At 42.7% G+C, this 18884-nt stretch overlaps 1 long non-coding RNA gene across 2 annotated transcripts; it reads right to left on the minus strand.

Annotated features, from left to right (window-relative positions):
- Nucleotides 1–1716: 1716 nt before the first annotated feature.
- Nucleotides 1717–15461, minus strand: LOC126493417 (uncharacterized). Of its 2 annotated transcripts, XR_007589809.1 has the most exons (4): nucleotides 15326–15461; nucleotides 6865–7151; nucleotides 2874–3180; nucleotides 1717–2075 (listed from the first exon to the last, which is right to left on the minus strand). It is a non-coding gene; the product is annotated as an uncharacterized lncRNA (long non-coding RNA). The 2 variants fall into 2 exon arrangements; XR_007589810.1 differs by lacking the exon at nucleotides 6865–7151.
- Nucleotides 15462–18884: the final 3423 nt, after the last annotated feature.

Here is an 18884-nt window from a genome sequence, read left to right on the forward strand (position 1 = left end):
TGCTCTCCTCCCCATCCCCTGATGATATGCTGATGGGGGCTGACCTTGAATGTGTCCTGTGCCTTTAACTATAGCCACAACAAGTTCATTAATGTAATGGCTATGCCATGCCAAAAGATATCTTTCTGCTGTACATCTTCCCATCCTATGACTGGGGAATGCCTCCCAGTTTAGAGAGGATGGGAGATAGTATCCCAAACATGACTTCAAAAGGACTAAACTTTGCTCAAAGTTCGTTTCCAGATGGTCCTATCTTGTGTCACCACCACTGCTCCTGCAGTTCTGCTCCCATCTTGGATGAAGCTGCTCCCTTCTTTGAACAATACTTTCTCTGATAAAGCCAATAAGACATTAATCAGAATGGGCCTGATGGCCTGAATCAGGCCAATTACCTCCAGTTATGCAGAGATTTCTCAGGGTTGTCATCTGGTAGGAGACTGGTAAGGAGGAGAGCCTATGTCTTTTTTTTTTTTTTGAAAGCCTATGTCTTATGGAACAAAATAATATGGTTTACCCAGAATCGGGGCTTGGTTTTCGATCATCTGGGTGTTAGATATCCATCTCTCTGGAGATCCCCTTAAGAAGGCCTCAGTAGAGTATCGAACTGTGAGGACCAGTTCTTATCCTAAAGTTAAGTTTTCAACTTTGTTGACCAGCAGGCATAGTGGTTATTGCTCTTCCACATGCTTGTCATCCAGCTTCAATGGGGTCAAGTATTTTGGACCTATCACTGGTCTTTTCTAAGGTTCTAGGGTTTGCGTGAGGACTCCCTTGGCAATACCTATGGTCTCATCCATATACAGATGAAATGACATAGTAAAGCCGGGGAAAGTCTAGGCTGGGGTAGACACCAGGGCCTTTTTAAAGGTTTTGGAGGCCCACGTGCTCAATTCATAGTCCATTCAGAAGGCATGGTGCTGGCAAGAGGGACTTGGCTATCATCAAATTCCATTGTCTTAGTCAATGTTCTATTTCTGTGAAGAGACACTATGATCACAGCCATTCTTATGAAGGAAAGCATTTAATTATGGCTTGCTTACATTTTCAGAGGGTTAGTCCATTATAATCATGGCAGAAAGCATGGTGACATGCAGACAGCCATAATGCTGGAGGAGAAGGTGGGAGTTCTACATCTTAATCTGCAGGAAACAGGGAGAGAGAGAAAGAGACAATGGAACAGGCTTGAGCATTTGAAACCCCAAAGCCTATCCCTAGTCGCACACTTTCTCCAACATGGCCACACGTCCTAAAACCTATCAAGTAGTGCCACTCCCTAATGAACAAGCATTCAATCATATGAACCTATGGGGCTATTCCCATTCAAAGCACCACATTCATTGCTTTAGTTAGGGTTTCTAATGCTGTGAAGAGACACCATGACCACAGCAACTCTTATAAAGGAAAGCATTTAATTCAAGTGTCAACGAACATTTCAGAGCTTCAGTCCATTATCATCATGGCAGGAAGCATGTTGATGTGCAGGCAGATATGGTGCTGGCCACATCTTGATCAGAAGGCAACAGATATAGAGTATGACACTGGGCAGTATCTATCTATTTATTTATTTATTTATTTAGTTAGTTATTATTATTAAAAGTTTCCGCCTCCCTTTTCCCTTCTCCTCATCCCAGTCCCCACGCCCCACTCCTCTCCCCCTCCCTCTCCAGTCTGAGGGGCAGTCAGGGTTCCCTGCCCTGTGGAAAGTCCAAAGTCCTCCCCCCTCCATCCAGGTCTAGGAAGGTGAGCATCCAAATAGGCTAGGCTCTCACAAAGCCAGTACATGCAGTAGGATCAAAACCCAGTGCCATTGTCCTTGGCTTCTCAGCAGCCCTCATTGTCCATCATATTCAGAGAGTCCGGTTTTATCCCATGCTTTTTCAGTCCCCGTCCAGCTGGCCTTGGTGAGCTCCCAATAGATCAGCCCCACTGTCTCAGTGGGTGGGTGCCCCATTGCGGTCTTGACTTCCATGCTCATGTTCTCCCTCCTTCTGTTCCTCATTTGGACCTTGGGAGCTCAGTCCAGTGCTCCAGTGTGGATCTCTGTCTCTATCTCCATCCATCGCCAGATGAAGGTTCTATGGTGATATGCAAGATATTCATTAGTATGGTTATAGAATCGGGCCATTTCAGGCTCTCTCTCCTCAGCTGACTGGGCAGTATCTTGAGCATAGGAAATCTCAAAACCTGCCCCCACAGTGATACACTTCCTCCAACAAGGTCACACCTACTTCAACAAGACCAGACTTCCTAATAGTGCCCTCCCTATGAGCTTATGGGGACCAAACACATTTAAACTATCACATACCACTTCATGATCACAATAAACTTGTAACAATATATAATGTAAAATACATTTAGTTCAACTTCAAAAGTCCCCATAGTCTGTTACTGTCTCAACAATGTTTTAAAATTCAAAGCTCAGTCTTTTCTGAGATTCATGCAATCTTTTAACTACCATTGTTGTTCCTTGGAAACTACAGCTCCCAGACTCCTCCTGGAGTAAGAACACCTTGGCACGCTGGCGTGCCCAGGTGCGGGTCATTCCTCCCAGATAACCTTGCGCCCCCCGTTAAAAGCGAGCTTCCACGAGGTCTCGCTCTCTCGCCCCCTCTCTCTCACCCCTCTCTGGCCCCTTGTGTGTCTTGCACACCCCATCCCTTATCGTGTTTCCCTTTCCCCATTAAAGCGCACCCACGTGGGAGCCGCGTGTCTCGTCTCTTCCTTTACGCGTGTCTCGCCTATCCTGTGTTTGTCCACACACCCACCGCCGCCGTTTTAAAGGAATAATAACCATCCCCTATAAAATCAAAATAAAAAAAAAAAACAAACAGATCACGTACTTCCAGCATATAATGGCACAGGATATACATTACCATTCCAAAATGTAGAGAAGGGAGCATAATGAAGGAATACTGGACCAAAGCAAGACTGAAATCCAGCTGGGTAAACTCCAAACTGCATCTCCACATCTAATGTCAAAATGCTTTTCATATCTCCAACTCCTTTCAACTATGTTGATTGCAACATACTTCTTTCTCTTAGGCTGGTTCCACTCCCTTTTAGCAGCTTTCCTGGACAGGTATCTCATGGCTCTAGCATCTTGGGGTCTCCAAGGAAATTCAGGCTTCAACTTCACAGTTTCACGCAATGGTCTTTCTAGGCCTCCATTCACGTACACCCCTGAAACATACATGGCCTCAGCATCTTTCCTTCATCTCTGTGGCAAAGTCCATGGTCCCTTTCTTCTATACTTTACTTCCAGAACCACATGACTGAGGCTGCAAAGTTCTGCTGTTTACTGGGCCTGGAACATGGCCCTCTTGTTCAGTTACATCTTTGCTAGCTTTCTGTCTTTCACTGCTTAAACTTGGATGTCCTAAAACTGAATCTCTAGGCCAGGCTGACTTTAAACTCGAATCTGATAGCCTCTGCTTTCCAAGTGTATGGATTAAAGATGTGAGACACAACAGCCAGCTCTAAGCCTTTCTCTAGTTCCTTTTCACAAATTGGAAACCTAGCTGGGTAGGATCTTGCCTTGAGGTCACCACTCCCTTTGTCCCATTTCTTAATCTGTTTATGTCCTCCAGCACAGGATTTAGCTCTATTCCACTTCCTGGTGCTCTTTTTCTCAATCTCTACATTTTATATTTTTATTTGCTCAGCTTGTTCCTTTTCATTATAAATCTTCATTAGAGTTACCACTAATAACCACACAAACGTCTATACTAGGCTGTTTTGAGATTTCCTCTGCCAATGGAATTAATCCAAAGCTCTTCACTTTATCCTCAGGCAGACTCTTCAGAAGGGCAAAAAGCATCCACATTTTCATCTAAATATCATAAGAACCATCTCTAGGTGTCATACTAAAATTCTTCTCCTCTGAAACCTCTTGAGCCAGCCTCCAACAGTTCATATAACTCTTAGCACCAGTGTCTTCCGTGTTCCTACTAATATATGGCCTGTTAAACAGTTCTTAAAGTGTTCCACTGCTTTCCTAACTCAAAGTGCCAATGTCCAAATTCCTTCAAACAAAAACATAGTCAAGCATATCACAATACCCTAGTCCTTGCTACCAAGATCAGGTGGAGAGAAGAATAAGCTTACAGTGACCCCAAACTAACCTTACATTAAAAGATTCCTAACTCCGTACACTCACCTTCACCTCAGTTTACTGATGATTTTAGTCCAGGAAATTTACTGCTTGTGTTTTACTCTCAAGGACAGCAGAAGTGGTAATTAACCACAACCCAGAGAAAAGACTTTCTTCCTGTTGGTGCCACAGACCCACAGTGTCCACCCATGATCAGAACGACTGATAACAGCCTACCCCGAAACTGATAATTTAGAGACCTCGGTCTCCTCTTTGTTTCTACTGCTTAGAGCAGTAAGTGTAAACTCCAGACCCAGGCCCATAGAAATTAGAATACCTGGTGAATGTGCTGATCAGAAAAGGAGCCATTGGCTTCCCCTGACTGTTTACATAGGTTGCCTGGTTACCCGGTAACCTCTATACATGCTGGAAGAAAAAAAGCAGTGCACAGATTTAAAAAGTAATCCGTGCTCTATTCATATTTTTACTGAAAACAAACCTTTTAGCTTTATCCAACCACCTAAAAATGTAGTGTAGTGCACTAGCCTTCCTTTCTAGAATTCTCTGATGATTTAATTCCTTTCTGAACTAATTTTCTCCATTAAGGAGTTCCCTGGACATGCACTAGCTGCTCTCACCTTTGAGCTGACAGCTACAGATCTCTCTCTCTCTCTCTCTCTCTCTCTCTCTCTCTCTCTCTCTCTCTCTCTCTCTCTCCCCGTGTGTGTGTGTGTGTGTGTGTGTGTGTGTGTGTGTGAGAGAGAGAGAGAGAGAGAGAGAGAGAGAGAGAGAGAGAGAGAAAGAGAGAGGCTGGGAAATGCTGGTTATAAAGGTATAGATTACTGGGAACATCTGTAACAGGAAGAGAATGAATAAGGAATAAGAGGAAAAGGAAAAGAATAAAGAGACATAGATAGACAGATCCTGTTGTGAGTAGATTTCTTACCCTTAGATTTTAGGTCCTTTTGCTTTTTGTGGTGACTTTAATTGAACCCTGAGAAGGAATTCTTAAGAGCCGGACTCTTATAAGGACCCCATTAATCCAGCAATGCCCAACCACCCCCAGGAATTCTTGTACCTCTCTTTCCCATATGGGAGCAGAGATTTGCAGAGTGTCTGAAATACAATCATTGGAAAGTGTCTACTTTCTTCTTAACAAATCTGCACTCAGGGCTTCTTCATCAAGCAATATTGGTGAGTTTCGAACCTGTGCAGCAACCGAGTCCATGTTAGTTGGCTGATATATCCACCCTCTGGGTCAGTCTATTCACAGGCAAATATGGGTTGGCTGACTGGTGCCAGTGGAAGGTAGAAGAAAGCATCTTTTAGACCTAGGACTATATAGATACAGATATTCCTTTCAGGAGACAACAAAGTTAGCAGAGTGTAAGTGTTCAGTGTTGTGGGATGGATGGTTTTGACACAATTGTTGACCTCCCTTACATCCTGTACTGGTTGGAAGCTTGAGTTTAGGGCTTCAGAGAAGGGAACAAAGGAGTGTTCCATGAGGAGTGGCAGAGAACAAGAATTCTTGCTTCCCTCAACTCCCTCAAATGGTTGATGTGTTTGATCCCTTGCTTGGCCTCCCAGCTCATGAGGTATTGTTTGACCACACCTGTGTTACAAAACTTGAACTATGATGAATGTCTGGTGTGCTTCTAAGCCCCTTAGCCCAAACATCAGGGTACCTTGTTTTGAATTCCTGCAGGTAGCCTGAGGATAGCTCTTTCTTACTAGTGGCCAAGTTCTTGTGTAAGGACTATCTCTTACCCAAGAACTTGGCCACCATAAAGGACATGTGTAATTGGTAGGTGCTTGGCCTATGTCAAGAGTTAAACTAACCAAATTTCTCCTGAAAGAGATGATGGCTCTGAGTTTTTGTTAAAGTTCCTAATAGTTTGTCCCCTACTCTTGCTGTCATCCTAGGCTCCCACGGGTAAGTAGTACAGAACCCAGCCCATCAGTTTTCAACTAGCTGAAGGATGGGCTGACTCTCCTCTTTTTCTTTTCTGCTAGGACATTCATTTTTCCAGTGACCCTTGGTCTTAAAACAGGCACACTGGTTGTTTTCCAGATGTTTTTTCTTGACCTATTTCCCTAGTTCCTGTCTTATGCATTTCCCTAAGGGCAGCAATCCCTACAAGGAGTACTTCTTTATCTGTCTGTCCTTGCCTGAATCTCAGCTATTGCAACCTTTTGAGATGCATTTATCCCTTTAAATTCCTCTAATTTCTGGAGCTTTCTCCTGGTGTCTGGAGCTGACTGCATGACAAAGGCGATATTGGTGGATGGATGATTTTCAGGGACAACTGGCTCTATGGGAGTAGACAGCAGGTATGCCTCACAGGGCTCAGTAGGCAGTCTATCAGGGCTTTGAATTACCTGACTAACCTTGGACACGTTGATAGGTTTTCTGGCTGCTTTTAGTCTCCCCAGCAACGTTTGGCAAAAAGTGTCCAACAACCTCTTACTTTCATTGGTATTAGGATTCCACTTGGGTCTGGGGGACAGGAAACTTCACTCTACTTAGGTCTCTGTGTCAGACAGTGGCCCACCACCTGACCCCAGAGCCGACTTCCTACTTTCTGAATGGATTCAGTCTTGCTCCTTGGCTGTAAACAGGGTGGCCAAGAGATGTTGATAATCATTCTCAGTCAGCTGGTATATAGAAAATAGTTTCCAACAGGCTGGTAAGAGTCTTCAGCTTCTCTGAAAAAAGAAGGGTTTTGGGTCTTCCAATTATATAAATTACTGGTGGTGAAGAAGTCGCATACCATAAATGGGAGCGGGGAACCTCCTCCCTTGCCTTCTTCTTTCCCCTTGTCTGTAACTGGGACCTGGCACTTCCCTCAAGGAGGAGAGAGATGATAATCTCACAGTGTCAGACAAAGCCTGTTTGTCCTCGCTGTAGGTATAGCCGCTCTGGGTGCATGCGAGAGAGGAAGGATGGGTGTAGCAGAGTGGGCCTCCTAGACTTCTCTCTGCACAGGACCACTTCGTTTGGTCCCTCTCACATTTCCTGTTGATTCAGTCAGAGCATAAGGAGACAGAATCTCCATCTCTGTAGATAAAACAGAGAAAACCTGCAGTAGTCTTGGCTTCTCTGATTATTCCTGCTGGACCAAGAAAACTCTGATTCTCATAGAAAGAACACAGGTTTTCGACCATGGGGGTGGATGAGGGCAAGGGTTAGCCAACAATTTACATAAGAGAACTGTTCAGGGCCAGGCAGGCCATTAATCTCAGCACTTGAGAGGCAGAGGCAGAGGCAGAGGCAGAGGCAGAGGCAGAGGCAGAGGCAGAGGCAGAGGCAGAGGCAGAGGCAGAGGCAGAGGCAGAGGCAGAGGCAGAGGCAGAGGCAGAGGCAGAGGCAGAGGCAGAGGCAGAGGCAGAGGCAGAGGCAGAGGCAGATGGATCTCTGTGAGTTCAAGGCCAGCCTGGCCTACAAGAGCTAGTTCCAAGACAGTTAGGGCCGTTACACAGAGAAAACTTGTCTCAAAAACCAAGAAGTGGGAGAGAGGGGGGAGGGAGAAACAGAGAGAGAACTGATCAGGAAGATTGGGGGAGCCTGTCACAATGTTCCAGACTGTCCTGACTGCCTGTAGATCCAAAGACCCCTCAGATGGCTACCCTACCTTAAGAAGAGGGCACTGATGTGGCATATTTCTAAGGAGAAATGAACCCCATAATACTCTACATCCTAGAAGCCCTTCTGAAAATGTTTTAACATATACTGTTTTTGGGCAGCTTGCATTTCTTCCTATCACAAGGGCAAGTGGCAGACCGACTTAAAGAGACAGAGACAAACAACACACAGACGTCTAACAGCAACAACTAGACAATCACAGATGGCCATTGAGCAATCATTCATCCAACAAAACGGGGGGCTCTGGTAGTGTTCCACACAGACCCCAGCAAAGAATCTAGAGGACTGGCAGTGTCTGACCTCCCTTCTTGTGTCCTTTTTAATTGGTGCCCTCGACAGAGTGGACTCACCTCCAGAAGCATTCCAACCAAATGACTTCCGTTTTACCCTTTTGAGTGGTGATGTCTGCATCAGAATTTCTTGGGGCTCTGGAACATCTAGGGGCATGGGCCCCCTAAGAATCCTCTCCACCTGGTGCACTCTTCACCACTCCTGGGGGTCCCAAGACCCTAAGCATCTGAGTCCAATCTCTGGCATCTTGGAGGGACCTCCAAAATGTTATGGGGAGTTCACCAGAGATGACCACTCAGACACAGTGTATAGACTATTGAAAGTCTTTATTCCAGCGGTCTGAGTCCAAACCCAAGTGTTCAAGGATCTGGGTGTAGCCCCTAGTGTTCATAATACAAATTTTTTAAAGGCGGAAACTATGTCCTGGCATCTTGCTTGTCAGCCGCAGGGGACTTCATAGAAGTAAGCATTTAAAGTAAGTAAGTAAGTAAGTAAGTTTAAGAGAAGCTAAGACAAGCAGTTAGTTGGTGGGGGTTCTGTACAAACAGGCACCTAAGGTAAGTTAGGTGGAGGGGATTCCATACAAAGTTTAACAGAAGCTAAGTTAGCTAGGACATCCTGATCTTTGGTTTCCTAGAACAGAGCTGGGTAGTTTTCTGTGGGGTTCTCTATCAAGGAGATAAGATTCTAGTTAAACCTGGAATGGCTTCAGCAAGAATACACGATGGAGGAACCTTTGTACTGTCTTGCTCCCTCACATTCCCCACTGGTTCTGTGGTCATGAACCAGAAATTCTTTTGTTTCCTTTCCCCATAATACAGGTTACAGGCATTTGTGCAGTCACACTCAACTTGTGTGCAATCACACCCAACTTGTTAAATGACTGTGGGGATCTAAACTTGTTCTCATATAAAAAGAATATATCTGTGATATATTCTTTTTCTGCGGTACATTCTTATTTTTAATGGTCTTCTAAAGAATGAAAAATACATAGATGAGTACCAAGAATGATATTTGGGACCTTCAGATTGGGTAGGTAGGTTTTGATTTTCTGTTTTATTTTTACATGCATTAGACCTGAATTTTAAGGGTACAAGCAATTGGTAAGCATAGAATTAGTGGAGGCAGGAAAGTAATGTGAGAGACTAAGGAAAGGCTGCATCACTATTACAGAGTAATGGACAGAGTAAATATAGTTTCTGCACCCGGATAAGCATCTCTGGTGATGAAGCAATCCAAACCAGACCAAATCAAGCCAAATTAGAAAAGACCCAGGTTTAAAGAGTAAAATGCTTTCGGATGATTTTCCAGCCATTCCAGCGAGCTGATGGGGAAGAGAGCCTGAAAAACTACGTGTCTGTTTTTTTTTGTGGGGGAGGGAGAACAGTTTAAATACCCTGTGGGAATGATCTTGAGCATCTCTTGAGCGGTGTTTAGTGGGCTTTCTGAGATGAGGCAGGGTTTGGGAAGAGCAAGATGGGGGAGGGGGAATGAGATGGAGCTTCTGCCAGAACAGGGCTCTGGCTTACAATGAAGGTGGTAAGAAATAATGTGGTTCATCTTCTGAATCAAGTCTTGTACTTTCTCACTTGTTTCAGAGCACACTCACAACCAGAAGTCCATTATGCAAAGGGTTTTTCTTAACAATGTGCTGTCCTAGTGACTTGGACCTAATTCAGTCTTATCTAGTAGTAAACCTCTTGCACATATATGAATTTAGATCTAGTTTTCTGTGATTCTTCAAATAACATTGAGACAATAGTTGTCATCCAGAGTCTGCTTCTCTCAGCCTCAAGTGAAGACATATATGTGCAAATGGAATGTGCTAGGCTGGAGCTCGGCTCCTCTGCTAATGCTGCTGGTCACCAGTAGTTTTAGCTGCATTATTCCCAAGCAGCTGAATTATTTGGGTATCAATTTTGAATTATGCCATCAGTGCACACAGAAAGATGTTACCTTGGTTACCAAGAACCGAGGAAAAAATATCAGAAAGGAATAATATGCTAGAAGCTAATCCAAAGAGGAAAAAATATTTAAATAAAATTTCATGCCTAGTTTATCTCTTAGATCAAAAGAATCTCATTTACTATGATTTAAAATTTCTTATAAAATGCCACAGTGTATTAATTTCATTAAGGTGGTTCTTGGCGAAAGCTTGGCCCAGATGTCACCATGGACCTGGTGGCAGTAGAGACCTCCCAGACCAGTATGTCCCTGACTGCAGCAAAGCCCTCAGATACTAACATGGTCAAAGCTGGTTGACTAGCCCCTGGGCATCCACAAAGCCCTTGGTGGTAAAAAGAAGCCATGAATATCACCAAGACTCATCTGGGTCCATTGTCCTGCTGTGGGGTGGTGGTGGTGGTATCCATGTCCATGATGTCCATGTCCTGTGTTACCACAAGGGATCACAGGAACCATGCATGCTGAAATCCTAGGGCCATGTTGAGCTGGCCCTACCCCTCTCTGGCCCTGGGTTAGCTGGCCCTTCCTGTCATAGGATACTGCAGCCGGAGAGCTGCCCACTCGGCTAGGGAAGATGGCCCCACCCTCACTATGGGCTATGGGCATGAACCCCACCTGGGCAGCATACTAAAGCCTGCCCTGCTGTCAGAACACAGGTGAGCTAGTCCTGAGGATGCGAGAGCAGGAGAGCTGACCCCATCCCACTTCGTATGCCCCTGAGAGAGAGGGCCTTGCACCACGTCTGGGCACGACAGTGGAGCTGGCCCTGGTGGTGTGAGGGTGGGTGAACCAGATCTGAGGACCTGAGGGCAGGAGAGCAGGAGAACTGCACTGGATGGACTGGCTGAGGCAGTGCTGGAGGGTTCCCCTGGATGGGGATGATGTGGGAAAGCTGGGCGGTTGACCAGCCCAGTTACCATCCAGGCCCAGAACCAGGGCTGTGAGTTAGCCCACCCTGTCATCCACTGAATCTGTCAACTGCTGGAGCATGTGGAGGGGATGAACCTACAGATCCAAAACTTCAGATTCTTCATGACACAGGACAAAAATAGGATACCCAAGACGAGCCCCCAGTGAGAGCCCATTATTGGTGCTGTAGCAGAAGCCAGAGACCTCAAATCAGGCCAATGACTCAGTACAAGGAACGCTTGCAAGTAAAGATGAAAGGACTAAAGGGTGAACTGTGTGATTTTGTGACACACCAGGTCACACTACAGCTTTCATGACAGCATCTCCCCACTGTCTTTTTTTTTTGCTTTGCTTTATTTTGTTAGTTTGGTTTTTGTTTTTTCTTTTAAATTTTGTTTTGCTGGAAGGCAGGTAGGCTGCAATAGTGGTGAAGGGAGAAGGGTAGGATCGGGATGCATGATGTGACGTCTACAAAGAATAAATAAAAAAAGAAAATTAATGTGGTAAGGTTTCTTTTGCCAGATACATTTATTTGAATCTGAAAGCAATCACAGATATCTCAAATAATTTAATTTTGTACTTCAATGTCCTAGGAAGATAAAAAAAAAAAAAAAAAAAAAAAAAAAAAAAAAAAAAAAAAAAAAAAAAAAACCCACCCACTAACACAACAAAAAAAAAAAAAAAAAAANGCCTCTTACATTGCTAGTCCTCCATTTTTCAAATTGTTTGATTATAATTACCTCTTGGAAATTACTTGATTATATGGCGAACTAGTGTGGCTACCGGGACTAAAGGTATGTGCCACCATTGCCTGTTCTGTGTGGCTGACCAGTGTGGCTGCTTTACTCTCTGATCTTCAGGCAAGCTTTATTTATTAAAATACAAATGATGCCGGGCGGTGGTGGCGCACGCCTATAATCCCAGCACTCGGGAGGCAGAAGCAGGCGGATCTCTGTGAGTTCGAGGCCAGCCTGGTCTACAAGAGCTAGTTCCAGGATGGGCACCAAAGCTACAGAGAAACTCTGTCTCGAAAAACCAATAAAATAAAATAAAATAAAATAAAATACAAATGAAATATCACGGAAAAGCCATCTCTCTAGCCTAGAATTTCACTTTCTATAAGTTGGAGACTTTGGTAATAAGGATTAATGGGGAAGAGACAACATGGAGACAGGACTGAAGCCTAGGTACTAGAAATCCCAAACCTCATGTTCCACACTCACTATAGATGAGTACAGAACGTGGGAAGCCACCATGGAAGAAATTTATGGTACCTCAAGCATATGACTTTGGTCCATAGTAACAAAACTGATAGACACCCTAAAAGTTTCAGAACAGTATCCCATATATAAATCAGAAATTCCTTCAATAAATCAAGCCTTAATAGTAGGAAATGCACACAGTTTATATCCTGATGTTAACTTGGTGTTTTTCATTAGCATTAGCTGGCAAAATATTTTGTTGAAATTACTTACTATTATATTAGCTTTAAAAACCAAGAACCAAGGATAGCAGAGATGCAATACTTTTGTCATAAAGCTTTGTGATTTCTGGAAATCATTGACATTTTGTGTACAAATGAATTGGTTATCCTTGGAATACCCTCCCCAGGGTAAGGAGTTGCTGGCCAACAATTAATCAAGAACTTAGCATAGTGTGTGACCATTTTTTCTTTGACCTTTAAACTTGTCAGGAGATAAATCATTGGTGTTTACAAAGGATAGAGCTAGCACAAGCTATTAGCAATGTTCTAACAAAGCAAATGAAATTTCCAACTATCTCCAAATATCAAGTTTGGTAATGTCATTGTTCTGACAGAGCAGATACATTTCATAAATTTCGGAATTGAAAATAAAAATTTCTAATTCAGGGAATAAAAGATAAAACCATATCTTTGTGAAAAACCTTTTTGCCCAGTAAATATTAAGTTCAGAAACATAGTGAGAAAGTTGCTTTTACCTTTGCATTCTTATTAATATTAGATCATATTGAAGAAGTAGAACAAAATCCATTTGGAGAAAGAACCCCATTTTAGACAGGACCTAACTAAGTGGAGGTAAATGTAGCCCAGCAAACTCATAAATATTCCCAAGAAACTGTGACAGTCCTAGTCAAAGTGACCCACCAGGGTGTCCAAACAACATCTGCTTGCTTCAAATGTCCTTGTAGGTATCTGATTAACCACTGTTTTGAAATTCTTGTATGCTGACAGCCACTGTTTTGAAATTTCCTTATACTCCAACCAATGAATTCAAAAGTTGTATTCTTTTACTCAATCTCCAAATGCCAAGACTTGTGCCACCATGGTTGCTTTTTTCCCTTTAAAAATCCCTTACTCTGAATCCTCAGGGCCATTCTCCCCCACTCACTGTGTTGGTGTGTTGGATTACAGTCTGAGTTAGCTAACTTGTAATCAACCTCAGTGTGCTTTCATCAGATACTGGCTCTGTGGTGGTCTTGATTGGGGGTCCTGTGAGACGGGCTTAACAATATCAGTCCAGGAACAACAATCCATTTTAAGAGATAAATATTCAACATGAGTGCTTGGCATTGAAATGTGCTAAAACTATGCAAGTATTTCAGAGATTAGAAACTGATTAGAGGTCAGTGTCCTTTTAGGTTCATGTTAACTTAGAGAATGTCTGGAACAATTTTGTGTCTATCTGTATGTGCAGGGAGTCACACATGTATGCATCAACACATATGTTTACCCATGTTTAGGGAAATTTTTCTTATAAGTTCAATAAATACATTAAAGAAACAGAAGTAGAATTTAAAGTATTAAGACTATCTAAATCCACTCTCATTTTATGGATAAGGAACTAGTGACAAATTAGGCTTGTTAAAATTTTCATAGTTACTCATTAGGCTCAACATTAAGGTATTGATATTTTAAAATTAATTTTGGGAGCAAGGGGGGTGTTCATGACAGTTTCTGTGTGTAACAGCACTGGCTATCCTGGAACTTGCTCTATAGACCAGGCTGGCTTTGAACTCAGAGATCCACCTGCCTCTGTCTCTTGAGTACTGGTATTTAAGGCATGCACCACCATTGCCAAGCTTAAAATTACTTTTATTTTATGTGTATGTTTGTTTCCTCTGTGTGTCTGTGCACCATGTGCATGCTTGGTTCACTCAGGAGTCAGAATAGGACATCATATCCTGGAATGACCTGTGGCTGAAGTTATAGATGATAGTGAGCCACCACGTGGGTACTAAGAATTAAACCTGGGTCCTATGGAAGAGGAGCCAGTGCTCTTAAACACAGAGTCATCTCTCCAAACCCTAAAGACATTGATTTTCGTGACAACGAGAGAGGCAGAGAGAATGATAAGTATTAGTAATAGTTATTCTTACACAGTTCCATCTAGAATTGTTTCTAAAACCCTTGGTGGCCCAGGACCTGACCCACACTTTCTTGTTGAGTGTGTCATTAAACTCCTTTAAAAATCAATCAACCACCCAATCAACTAATCAATCAAACAAACAAAAACCAAAAACAGTCTTTCCATTCTCCCTTCCCTCTCTCCCTCTCCCCTTCCCCCACCTCACCCCACCCCTACCCCTACCCCCATGGAGGGAGAAGGGAAAGACTGGCGAGCATTTGGGAGAGTGGGAGGGTGGAGATGGAGGAAGGGCGAATATGGGAGCAGGGAAGAAGATATCTTAATTAAGGGAACCATTTTAGGGTTGACAAGAGACTTGGCTCTAGAGGGGATCCCAGGTGTCCACGGGGATGTCCCCAGCTAGGTCCTTGGGCAGCAGAGGAGAGAGTGCCTGAACTGGCCTTGCCCCACTATCACACTGATGATTATCTCGAATATCACCATAGAATCTTCATCTGGCAACAGATGGAGATAGAGACAGAGACCCTCATCAGAGCAACGGACTGAGCTCCCAAGGTCCAGTTGAAGAGCAGAAGGAGGGAGAACATGAGCAAGGAAGTCAGGACTGTGAGGGGTTGGTCCACCCACTGAGACAGTGTGCCTGATCCAATGGGAGCTCACCAAAACCAGCTGGACCAGGACTAAAGGAGCATGTGATCAAACCGAACTCTCCGATTGTGGCTGACAATGGGGGCTGACTGAGAAGCCATTGATAAAGGCATTGGGACTTGTTTTTACTGCATGTACTTTTTGGGACCCTAGTTTATTTGGATGCACAGCTTCCTAGGCCTGGATGTAGGGGGGAGGACCTAGGGTTCCCTGCCCTCTCTCAAGCAGGGAGGGGTGTTGAAATAAGAGCGGCGGGGCTGCGTCCCCAGCACCCAGGCCGCCTGCTAGCTCATGCCCGAAATAGCAACACACAAATTGTATTCTTTTAAACACTGCTTGCCCATTATATCTAGCCTCTTCTTGGCTAATTCTCACACTTGGACTAGCCCATTTCTAATAATGTGTGTAAGCACCCCAAGGTTCGCTTACCGGGAAGATTCTAGCCTACGTCCACCCTGAGTCGGAGCTTCATCGCGTGTGTCTCTGAGAGCAGAGCTATCTCGTGTCTCTGAGAGGAGCTATCGCGTCTACCCGGGAGAGCTGAGCATGGCGTCTCTCCTCCAGAGCAGAGCTGTTGAGTCTGTCTGAGGAGTCTTACCTCACTTCCTCTTCCTCCTGTTTACTCCTCCCACCTATGTTTTAACCTATCAGGACAAGCAGTTTCTTTATTTAATTAGCCAATGAAATCAACAGATTGATATATGACACTCCCACATCAGAGGGGGAGGGAGGAGGATGAGTGAGGGAGCAGGAGGGGAATGGGAGGAGGGGAGGAAGTGTAAATTTTTTAGTGGAAAAATAAACAAATAAAAAAAACAAACCAAAAGCAAATCAAGTAAAACAAACAAAACAATGCCTTTTTACTGAAGAAGCAGATACAGAGAAATGTGCAGGAAAGCATTTTCCCATGCTCTCCAGGAGAGGGCAGACGTTTTCCATATTTGCTGGTTAGATCAATTTTAAGTTTTTTTCACAATAGTTTTTTTTTTTTTCTACAAAGGGACTTTTTTTTTTCAGTTAAGATTTGAACCGTAACATGAATCAAATTATTTGACTTTATGAAGTTTAGTGTATTTGATAATCAGCATAAAATCTCATATAAAACCCTCAAACTCTATGTGGGATGCACCACTACTCCCCAGATAATCCATTTTAAAAGGTTTCCAAGAGGCATAAGTAAGCATATCAAAATAAACAAATAAGCAATCAAACAAATAAAACACACAAATGATCCATAGGCATGTGCAAAAATGTTCATCATTGCTAATCAAGAAATGTGAATGACAAGTACACTGAGATATCATTTCACTCTTATTAGAATATTTATTATCAAAGACTGAAACTAACCACAGGGGACAAAGACGAAGAGAAATAAGACCTTCCACATACTTCTGGGGAGATGTAAATTATTGTAGGTATTGTAGAAAGCAGTATGGTGATACCTCAGAAAAGTAAAAATAAAACTACCATACTGCCTAACAATATTACTACTACCTGAAAGAAATGAAAATATCAGACATCTGCACTTCTGTACTTACTGTAACACTATAACAGCACTAAACTGAAATCAATCTAAGTATTCATTGACTAATTAATGGATAATAAAAATGTTATGTGTGTATATGATATATATGCATAACCTAGAACATTACTCTGCCACAAAATGCTGCAATCCTGCAATCTGAAACAAAATGGATGGAAATAAAAGACATTATACAAAGTTGAAATAAACCAGGCACAGGAAGAAAACTACCACACGATTTCAGTCACATAAGAGGTCTAAAGATGTTGATATTTCTTTATTTATTTATTTCTTTATTTATTTCTTTTCTAAGACAGGGTTTCTCTGTGAAACAGAGAACTCTCTCTGTAGACCAGGCTGGCTTCAAACTCACAGAGATCTGACTGCGTCTGCCTTCTGAGTGCTGAGATTAAAGTTGTGTGCCACCACTACCCAATAATGATGCTGGTCTTAACATAAGATGTTACATAAGAGGTTTAAAGATATCTTACAGAAGGTAAGAAGTCACATGTTAAATCTAACTTAGATGGTGGTTACCAGAATCTAAGAGTAGTGGGGGCATAGAGAAAACTTGGTATAGGGAGACTAATTCTCCAAATCCTACCCAGAGAGTAACTGCCTTGGACAGCAAACCATTTAACTTTCCCAACCAGCAGGCCACAACAAAACAAGTCATTTTTTCTACAGTTGGACATACAACAGAATACAACTTTCTAGAGTCTGGCTTGGTCTGTGCTTTCTGTTAACTGACCCTGTTAGTCAACGCTGCTGCTTTAAACTCAGGTTTCTATTAATTCAGGGGAGGCATTGATGGGAGGATTACAATAATTGTCCATAGCCTTCCACATAAAAAAAGCCTCCTAACCAATGAATTTTACTCATCAAAGGGAACTTGAACGGGTCATTCTTTGGGCTATAGGTATAATTCCCATTTGGGAGTATGTTTTAATTTTATGTATCCCCAGAAAAGTCATGTAACATTGGCACCCAAGTAGAGACCCAAGAGATTAATGGTATGCCAGGTCAGACCATCAACAAGGATGATGCTAAGGTAGTCTTCTTTCTCCAGTGGTGAGTCAGAGCATGCCTTCTAGATGTGTGTGGCTTGGTATGAATATGGAGGATACCATACAGCTAAATAGGAAGCACGGTGAACAGGACAAGTTCTTTCTCCTTTTTCCTCTCTCCTCTCCCAATATCGAAGTCCATTGGGCAAAAGGAAAACTAATCATTTGCTACCCCTCCTTAGTTTTTCAGAGTTACAAAAGCCTTTTGTATCCTAACGCGTGGTAAAAGATGAACATGCAAAGATTTTTTGTCCTCTGCATATTTTGTCTCCCATTTCCCTTTTCTTGTTTGAATGCAAACAAGAGATTGTTTTTTTAACCTAAATGCCCCTCAACCAAAGAATGGATAAGGAAAATGTGGTACATTTACACAATGCAGTACTACACAGTAGAAAAAAATGACATCTTGAAATTTTCAGGCAAATGGATGGATTTAGAAAACATCATATTAAGAGAGCATCTAGTCTTCTTAATTTTTTTTTATTTTTCAGGTTATAATGTATATATATATATATATATCTCCTTCCTTTATCCCTCTAAACCCTCCCATATATCTCTCCTTGCTCTCTTTCAAATTCATGATTTCTAGTTTTCATTAATTATTGTCATATATATACACATATATTATAAATACATAAATATACAATGCTGTCAGTATAATACTGCTTCTATGACTATATAGTCAAGGACATTTGATACTGGATAAACTACTGGGATGTCCTTTCCTGGTGAAGACTATTTGTCCCTCTCTCAGCCTTCCTTAGTTGCCACGAGTTCTTCCTGTGGGATTGGAGCTCCCTGAGCTTTCCTCCCTAGTTCACCTCACTATGACTGTTGTTGGCCTTGTTCAGCTTATGCTTAGGTTGGTAAGCTAATATTCAAATTGAATCGTAATAAAGAATGGACTCTTAATTCAGCTGGAAGAACACAAAAGCCTAGGCCCCTTCTCTGTCCCGTGTTCTAGTTCTTTTACTACACAACTTCTATAACTTAAAAAAAACTAGGAATTTTTAATTTCTATGTTTGTAAACCGTGAGTTTAACAGTTTATGCCTCTGTTGTAGGGTATCCACAAGAGAAGGCTGCACAGACGGGGTCAAAGTCAATAGAAATTATTAGCTGGCCAGTGACAACACTGGGTGTTTGAGATCCCAGTGTAGCCTTGAGTCTGCCAATGTTGTCTTTTAAGTATATGTCTATATCCTGGTTTGGTGTACTCCAGTTAATAAGAACAATTAGCTAAAAGGAGAACTGCAGTGACCAAAAGCCAAGCTTAGTTCATGTCAAGACTTTCCCAGAACTGTGGGCTTGGATGGAGTAAGTCTTTGTTTTCATTTTGGCAGGTGGTGCTGTCTATGTGCTGAATTTTATAGCCTGAATGGTACTTTCCTCATGGGAGT

Source organism: Alexandromys fortis, unplaced genomic scaffold, assembly GCF_014885135.2.
Source record: "Alexandromys fortis isolate MF-2015 unplaced genomic scaffold, M_Fortis_MF-2015_v1.1 scaffold_331, whole genome shotgun sequence".
Lineage (NCBI taxonomy): Eukaryota > Metazoa > Chordata > Mammalia > Rodentia > Cricetidae > Alexandromys > Alexandromys fortis.